Raw genomic sequence first — 8,650 nt, forward strand, 5'->3', positions numbered from 1 at the left:
GATAGAAAATAAATGAACTGGGATTTGATGACAAGTCTGTTTAACTGTAAAGCCTAGATATGAAGTTTAACACTATCCTTCTTTCTAACATTAGCTTACTTTGGGTGAAATGGGTATACTGGGCTAGTTTAGGAATGACAGAAAACTTGCTGATGGAAATAATGCAAATATTAATTTTACAGTCTTAAATAATAAATGTTAATCTTTCTGCATAGTATCTGGCATCAGAGCCAGCATTCAGTAGTATTTGATATGAATAATGCCAGCATTACTAATATCAGTGTTGTTGAAAATGAATCTGAATCCTTACCTTTCTGCTCAGTTTCAATGATCTTTGTCTCAATTCACCTTCGGCTTCCCACTCTTGTGGCTACCCTCCAAATACTATCTTTTACCCTACTGCTCCACATTTGTCATTGTATATTCTGCTTTCAGGACTTTCTTTAAACTCTCTTGCAGTGCATGCCTGTTGGTGATAAATTATTTTAGCTTTTGTAGTTCTGAAGACATTTTCATTTAACCTTTGTTTTTAAAATATATTTCTAATGGGCCAAGAATTCTATATGGACAGTTTTCTTTTCTTTTTTTTTAGTAATATAAAGAAATTACTCCGACTTCTTGTTTGCATTATTTCCACCAACAAGGTTTCTGTCATTCCTAAACTTGTTCATCAGTACATAACACATTTTTATTCTCTTTCACAGTCATTCTGCCTATATATCCAATGTTCTTTTCTCTCTGTTGAATACACCTAAGTTAGCTCTTATTTCCAGTCATGCAAGATTGATAAAACAACCCAACACTACAAAGCCACTCAAAGAAAGCATTTCTATTATCTCCAAACTCATCCAGTTGTATATATTAAATATGTACAGCTTTTTTTTGAGTCATAAACAAATAAACTGGTCTTAGGGAAAAAAACACTATTTCTCATTTCTCTTTTGCAAAGAAGTAATATCTCATTAATACTTACCCTAGATCAGTATCAAGGGGGGAGTATGAAGAAAGACAGGATAAAAGGGAAGAGAAATTAAATGTATTGATGGCAACTTTTATGCCACTTATAAGGTAAATAACAGTTGACCTTATTTAATAAAACTGTCATTTTGGGAGTAGTCACACTGTCAACACTATTTTACAAATAAAGAAAGCTGGACCCTGAAAGACTGAATGATCTATTCAGGGTACACAGTGAATACAGTGACTTGCAGAGCTATGATTTGAACCCAGCTGTGCTGATGGAAACACTTAAGCCCATAACTCTTCTCCAAATGTTACTGTGGGCTCTAAGGACAGGTAACGGGTTCACAAGTCACTGCTACCAAATCTCCTGATTCACAGACAGCCTCTGCCCTGCTCACCCTCTGCCTCATTCATCTCCCTAATTCTCTTCTTATTTTTCGCATAGCACCTGTCTGGTCTAAGAAAAGAACTCTCCTATCACCTGCATGAGTGCTGTCAAGAATCCTGACTCCCCCCAGGGAGTCTGAAGGGTCAAGTTTCCACCAAATATTCAATACAGAGAAAAGGACTAACTAGGACTTTGTACAAGTATAGCAATAACCACATGTAGAGTAACAAGCCGGACCAGCTGGAGATAGGACACTGCTACTCATTTAACCTCTCCTGGCCTCAGTTTCCTCTGGGTCTTCTGAGAAATGCAGAAGAAAGCAATACACCCTAATTTGTTGTGGATTCAAATCTGTCTCTGCGCTTTAACATTTGCGACCCTAGGCAAGTCCCTCCTCTCAGAGTCTCATGCCTTTGCACACTGTTCTGAGCCACAAGTGAAAGGTATCAGGAGTACATTTGAAATTGCTATGCAAAGTGCTAAATGGAGATAAGTGATCATACGATTGTATTGATTTGGACTGTTGACCCATATGACCATGGTATTTTACATGACACAGTTTGGTGGTAAAGAATGTGACTGGAGCCAAAGTTCCTAGCTTGGATGCTGGCTCTGCTATTTGCTATCAGTGTAGCCTTGGCAAATAACATACATTATATGCTCCCTAGTTTCCTTTTATTTAACAAGGGGACAATAATAGTATTTAAATCATAGAATTGTAATTGAGAATTACATGAGTAAGTACACATGAAAGGCATAAAAGTGTTCCTGGCAAAAGCAACCAATTATATATTTATTTACAAGAAATTTATATAAATCAATATAATATATATAATATGCTGAAAACTTGTTGGCAGTAAATGGAAAAGCCAGGATGACATAGGGGGTCATGATGAGACCTGCTAGGCCAGGTAGCAGAAGATGAGGATGCGGTTCACCTTCCTCATTTTCCCTTCTCCCACACTCCAGAACCCTTTGTGATTGTTCTGTAGCTCTGTGAAGCAGGTCTGGAAGTCCAGACCAGAGTAGGTATTCTCTGTGTTCAGCTTCCTGAGGTAGAAGTGCATTTTAAGTGATAGAAAACTTTGGCTGGTTGCTCCTGCAATTATTGAGTCCTGGTGCAACCGGTTCCATCCTTCACTTTTGCACAAAATTGGGGTCTCCTTTCTGCCTTGATACTGCATCCAGTGGTGTACATAATTATCAGTGTTTGAAAAAAAAAATAGACATTTGTCAGGTAAGGGAACTCTAGGCTCAGTCCACTGGAGAAGGCAATGGCAACCCACTCCAGTACTCTTGCCTGGAAAATCCCATGGACGGAGGAGCCTGGTAGGCTGCAGTCCAGGGGGTCGCTAGGAGTAGGACACGACTGAGAGACTTCACTTTCACTTTTCACTTTCATGCATTAGAGAAGGAAATGGCAACCCACTCCAGTGTTCTTGCCTGGAGAATCCCAGGGACTGGGGAGCCTGGTGGGCTGCCATCTATGGGGTCGCACAGAGTTGGACACGATGGAAGCGACTAAGCAGCAGCAGCAGCAGCAGGCTCAGTCCACAATACAGACTGACTTGACTCATTTTCTCTTTTCCTATTCCCACTATTCTAAATCAATTATTGGAATGGAGAGATAACAAGAATGGGAGTTCTCAGGACAGATTAATATATACAATTTGACTAACAAGACTGGTTGGTGGATAACAGATATAGTGGTGACTAGGGTTTCTAACCAAAGTTTACAGACCATCTGCTTAGATGTGCTAACCGTGATTCATGGACCATGGATTGGTTCCTAAAGAGAGTTCAGGGCATCTGAAGAGAACAGGCCTTCAATGTTTATTTAACAGCTGCCTTCCTATTATAAGTGTTACCTGGCCAAGCCTCTCCCTTGTTTTGGGGCTGACTCAAGAGAGGAATGTTGAGCCTCTAAAAGCCTCTAATACAGATTCTACTCATGAAGCAGAATCCTACAGAATGGAGCATACACATTCCAGAAAATGTGAGTTTCTGTGCCTCTTTACAGTAGACTACTCTCTGAAATATCAACTGAGGACCAAAGGCAGTAAGTCATTCTTTGAGTTTGACATAGAAGAATCAGTTGAAAATGCACACCTGCGTCTGCCTTATGTATGCAAATATGCACTGTACCTATGTCTGCCTTTATTCACTAACCTTTCGACATTAAGTCTTAATTCCTGGGGCTCTCAGGGAAATTTTTAAAATAGTCTTTCTCAGTTGAACATTCTACCAAGCTTCTTATAAGATCTCTTTCTCCTCCTTTCAATATGGAAACAGTACAAATTTCAATTTTATCAATATAGAATGTCACTGTACTCATTAATGAATTTCTGCTGCTTGCTTAGAATTGGAAGTATAAGAAATGGATCCCCTTCTTCATTTTTCCCCTTGTTTTTCACATCAACTCAGTGGCAGGAGGAGAAAGTGGGAACTTAAAAAGCTAAGGTTTTGCTATTCAACCCAGGCCTCTCCAGGGGATATCCTTTTTGCTCCTTTCATGAGATCTCAGGCCCACAATTGTTGGGACATCAGTTCCTAAGGCCAGCCCTCAAAAAGGATAGCCCCCTGAGGAGAGCACATTGACAGGAAACCAGAAACTGACACACTTCTAAACACTTCTCTCTCCTCCACATGAATTTCAGTGGAGCTGGGCAGTGGGTTGTGCCCATGGAGTGGTGGTGTGAGCTGGCAGAAGCAGTATAGGTTGTTTCGGAGGCAACATTTTGGGACCTGACTTTGTACAAGTTGTTAACCTTCATGATATTCAGCCTCATTCCTTGAGAGAGCATCTGGCTTGCCACCCTCACAGGAATGTTGTGATTGTTAGCTGGGATCAATGTGCATGGAAGCACTTTGTAAATGACATAGCACTGCACCTATGTCTGCCTTATGATTTTCTCATTGACCTTTTGACATTATGTCTTAACTCCTGGGGCTCTCTGCAAATTTTGAAATAGTCTTTTCTCAGTTGAACATTCTACAAAGCTTCCTATAAGATCCCTTGCTCTTCTTTCAACTAATAGGCTATTTTCCTAACTTGAGAGCTTCCCTTAAAGGCACCAATTTTCTCTCTGGAAAAAATTAATCTCTTATTTTTCCATATATCCTTCTTCCTGCCTTGTTTCTGGAAATTCCAGGACCCCATAGGAGTCGGGATGGCACAAAAAGGGGACATATGGAGAATGGAAAGTGAAAGGAAACCTTGGGTTGAGATAAGGGTACCAGGAAATGTGGAGATACATGCCATTTGCCAGGTCTGCTAGGCCAGCCTGTCCCCATTCTGCTCTTGGATGCTATTTTTACCTCTTGTCTCTTACAGGCACCTGCACAAGCTCTTTTGATGTGGCTTTTTAGAGCAGTCAGAGCAAGATCCTGCCCTGAGGAGTGTAAGAGAGCAACCGCAGAAGGAGAGACTCTGTTGCAGAAGGATCTGGGAAAAGTGCTGTTCTAACTCTATTTCCTCTGGGACTCATGAGTCATCACTCTCTCTGGCCTCCAACTTCCCACTGGACTGAACTACCTTCTTGGTTTCCTTGTTTTCACCATCAACACTGGGTGCCCAACTTCCATCAGAGTTCCATTTCACGCTGAATCCAGCAATACTGATGGACCTTCTTTCACATCACCTCTTCCCTTTTCCTTCCTACCCCCCAAAAACACTCAGATTCTGGACCCTATTTCACAACTAGACCCCTTTTGCCTATGTACCCTAACTCCTCACTTGACTCCACACTTCTGAAGAGACCTTTCCCTCTTCAACCATCTATATTTCAAAGGCTGACTATATAGTTAAAGCTGCAAGCCCCTTGGAGGAAACTCTTAAGCAGATCAAGGAGAAGAAAAATTTCATCTCCTGCATGCTTACCTGTGGGCGAAGAGGGCCAGATGGCCAAGTAGTCATCCCCCTAATGTTTTATTCATTGGCTCAGGCTGGGGAGGGGATCAAACAGGACAAGAATCTATCACCAACTTAAGAGAGAGAAGATCCTAAGTACCATAGGAAACCCTTAGCTAGAGAAAAGCAAAAAGGCAACGCAGAATTGGAGACCTCAAAGAAAACAGGACTAGACATGTGTTCCAGTGGTTTTATCCACTGAATAGAAGACAGATTCATGGCACAAAACCAAGGCACTGTCAACTTCTGTGCAGAGCTCAGATTCACTAGAAATCAGAACTGCATCTATGTGCAAATGGGATATTGAAACTCAGAAGAAAAGTCAGCCACTGGCTAGATCCTAAAGAAAAACTGAGATTAGGTACAGAACTAATAAAGGAAAGAAAGTCTGCCTGAGTAACTCAAGGCCCAGGCTGAGTTCAAAGAGATATTTTCCTGTGATTACAAAGATCCCTACATCAGTGTGGAAAAAAGGATGAGGAACACAGCCCGACCCCTTCAAGTAGACTCTTACATTGCTAAATGCTCTAAACAATAGTCAAGTCACAGAATCATAAAACTCATAAAAACTGTGAACTTCCCGAATGAGCTACTGTGTTTGAACCTTGTCAGGGAGCCTGGACCAAGGATGCCAGGTCCAACAGACCATTCTCATACCTGCTCCAGAATCTGTCTCTGGGGAAGGATATTTCTTCTAGTCAATCATAAAGTCCTTCTCTATTACCTTTCTGTTGCCTGCAAAATTTCTGTCAAATGTTTCTATACAATCAGAGAAAATCAGCTGGTTCTCTCACTACTGAAGAGATTGTGCTTAGTTTTTCATATTCTCAAATATATTTATTCTAAAAGGAGAATGGTGTCCTTTGTCTCTGCGGAATTTGTGACATTTAGAGTATCCCAAGAACTGGAGCTTAGAGAAAAGCAAGCAGTCAGTTTTTCTCTCTGAGAGCTGGCTTAACTTCTTGAAGCTGATGAGAGTTAGGCAGGGCCAGTGATGGTGGCATGGTACCCACTACCATCTCAAGTTGCTCCATTTACCTCTCTGAAGATACCCTGCTTAATACTTATTACAATACAACCTTTATTAAAAAATTCAGAAGCTTTGAAAAATGAGAAAACCCATTAATTCCATGCCCAAGAGGTAGACTTAGCTCTCCCCCTGTTCCATCATTATTTTGAACTGTATACTACCATGGTTGGAATGGCTGGGGTTACACAGGCATCAAAAGGGGCCAACATTTCCTACAGAACCTCCAGGAATAATAAGCAACAAACTTCACATGCTCCCCAAATGGAAATGGGAGTTTGGGAGTCCTAAGTTTAGAATGGTAAGGAGCAATTCTCCATGACTATGAATACTTGAGTGGAGAAAAGCTTCCACCTGTACTCCCAGAGCTCCTTACATTCCTGATGTAGGCTACAGATTCCCTGGAGGCTCGGAGGTTAAAGAATCTGCCCTCAATGTGGGAGACCTGGGTTTAATCTCCAGGTCAGGAAGATGCCCTGGAGAAGGGAATGGCTACCCACTCCAGTATTTTTGCCTGGAGAATTCCATGGACAGAGGACCCTGACAGGGTACAGTCCATGGGGTCACAAAGAGTCAGACATGACTGAGCGATTAAGCACATACACACACAGGTTGGGAAAATAAGCATTGCTCTCCACTTAAGTGATCTTAAAATGCACAGTGGACCATAAGTTACCCTTTCCTCTCTCCATGCAACAGGCAATGGAGCAACAGGAAACACAGAACCTCTAGCTGTTTTTTAGTGAGTGGAAGATCAGAGGAAAGTAGAGGGTTCAGTTCAGTTCAGTCGCTCAGTTGAGTCCGACTCTTTGTGACCCCATGAATTGCAGCATGCCAGGCCTCCCTGTCCATCACCAACTCCTGGAGTTCACTCAGACTCACGTCCATCGAGTCCGTGATGCCATCCAGCCATCTCATCCTCTGTCGTCCCCTTCTCCTCCTGCCCCCAATCCCTCCCAGCATCAGAGTCTTTTCCAATGAGTCAACTCTTTGCATGAGGTGGCCAAAATACTGGAGTTTCGGCTTCAGCATCATTCCCTCCAAAGAAATCCCAGGGCTGATCTTCAGAATGGACGGGTTGGATCTCCTGGCAGTCCAAGGGACTCTCGAGAGTATTCTCCAACACACAGTTCAAACGCATCAATTCTTCAGCACTCAGCTTTCTTCACAGTCCAACTCTCACATCCATACATGACCACTGGAAAAACCATAGCCTTGACTACATGGACCTTTGTTGGCAAAGTAATGTCTCTGCTTTTCAATATGCTATCTAGGTTGGTCATAACTTTTCCTCCAAGGAGTAAGCGTCTTTTAATTTCATGGCTGCAATCACCATCTGCAGTGATTTTGGAGCCCAAAAAAATAAAGCCTGACACTGTTTCCACTGTTTCCCCATTTACTTCCCATGAAGTGATGGGACCGGATGCCATGATCTTCGTTTTTTGAATGTTGAGCTTTAAGCCAACCTTTTCACTCTCCTCTTGCACTTATATCAAGAGGCTCTTTAGTTCCTCTTCACTTTCTGCCATAAGGGCGGTGTCATCTGCATATCTGAGGTTATTGATATTTCTCCCGGCAATCTTGATTCCAGCTTGTGCTTCTTCCAGTCCAGCGTTTCTCATGATGTACTCTACATATAAGTTAAATAAGCAGGGTGACAATATACAGCCTTGACGTACTCCTTTTCCTATTTGGAACCAGTCTGTTGTTCCATGTCCAGTTCTAACTGTTGCTTCCTGACCTGCATATAGGTTTCTCAAGAGGCAGGTCAGGAGCTCTGGTATTTCCATCTTTCAGAATTTTCCACAGTTTATTGTGATCTACATAGTCAAAGGCTTTGGCATAGTCCATAAAGCAGAAATAGATGTTTTTCTGGAACTCTCTTGCTTTTTCCATGATCCAGCGGATGTTGGCAATTTGATCTCTGGTTCCTCTGCCTTTTCTAAAACCAGCTTGAACATCAGGGAGTTCACAGTTCATGTATTGCTGAAGACTGGCTTGGAGAATTTTGAGCATTACTTTACTCGTGTTGTGAGATGAGTGCAATTGTGCAGTAGTTTGAGCATTCTTTGGCATTGCCTTTCTTTGGGATTGGAATGAAAACTGATCTTTTCCAGTTCTGTGGCCACTGCTGAGTTTTCCAAATTTGCTGGCATATTGAGTGCAGCACTTTCACAGCATCACCTTTCAGGATTTGAAACAGCTCAGTTTGAATTCCATCACCTCCACTAGCTTTGTTCGTAGTGATGTTTTCTAAGGTCCACTTGACTTCACATTCCAGGATGTCTGGCTCTAGGTGAGTGATCACACCATCGTGATTATCTTGGTCGTGAAGATCTTTTTTGTACAGTTCTTCTGTGTA

This window comes from Ovis canadensis, chromosome 5, assembly GCF_042477335.2.
Source record: "Ovis canadensis isolate MfBH-ARS-UI-01 breed Bighorn chromosome 5, ARS-UI_OviCan_v2, whole genome shotgun sequence".
Lineage (NCBI taxonomy): Eukaryota > Metazoa > Chordata > Mammalia > Artiodactyla > Bovidae > Ovis > Ovis canadensis.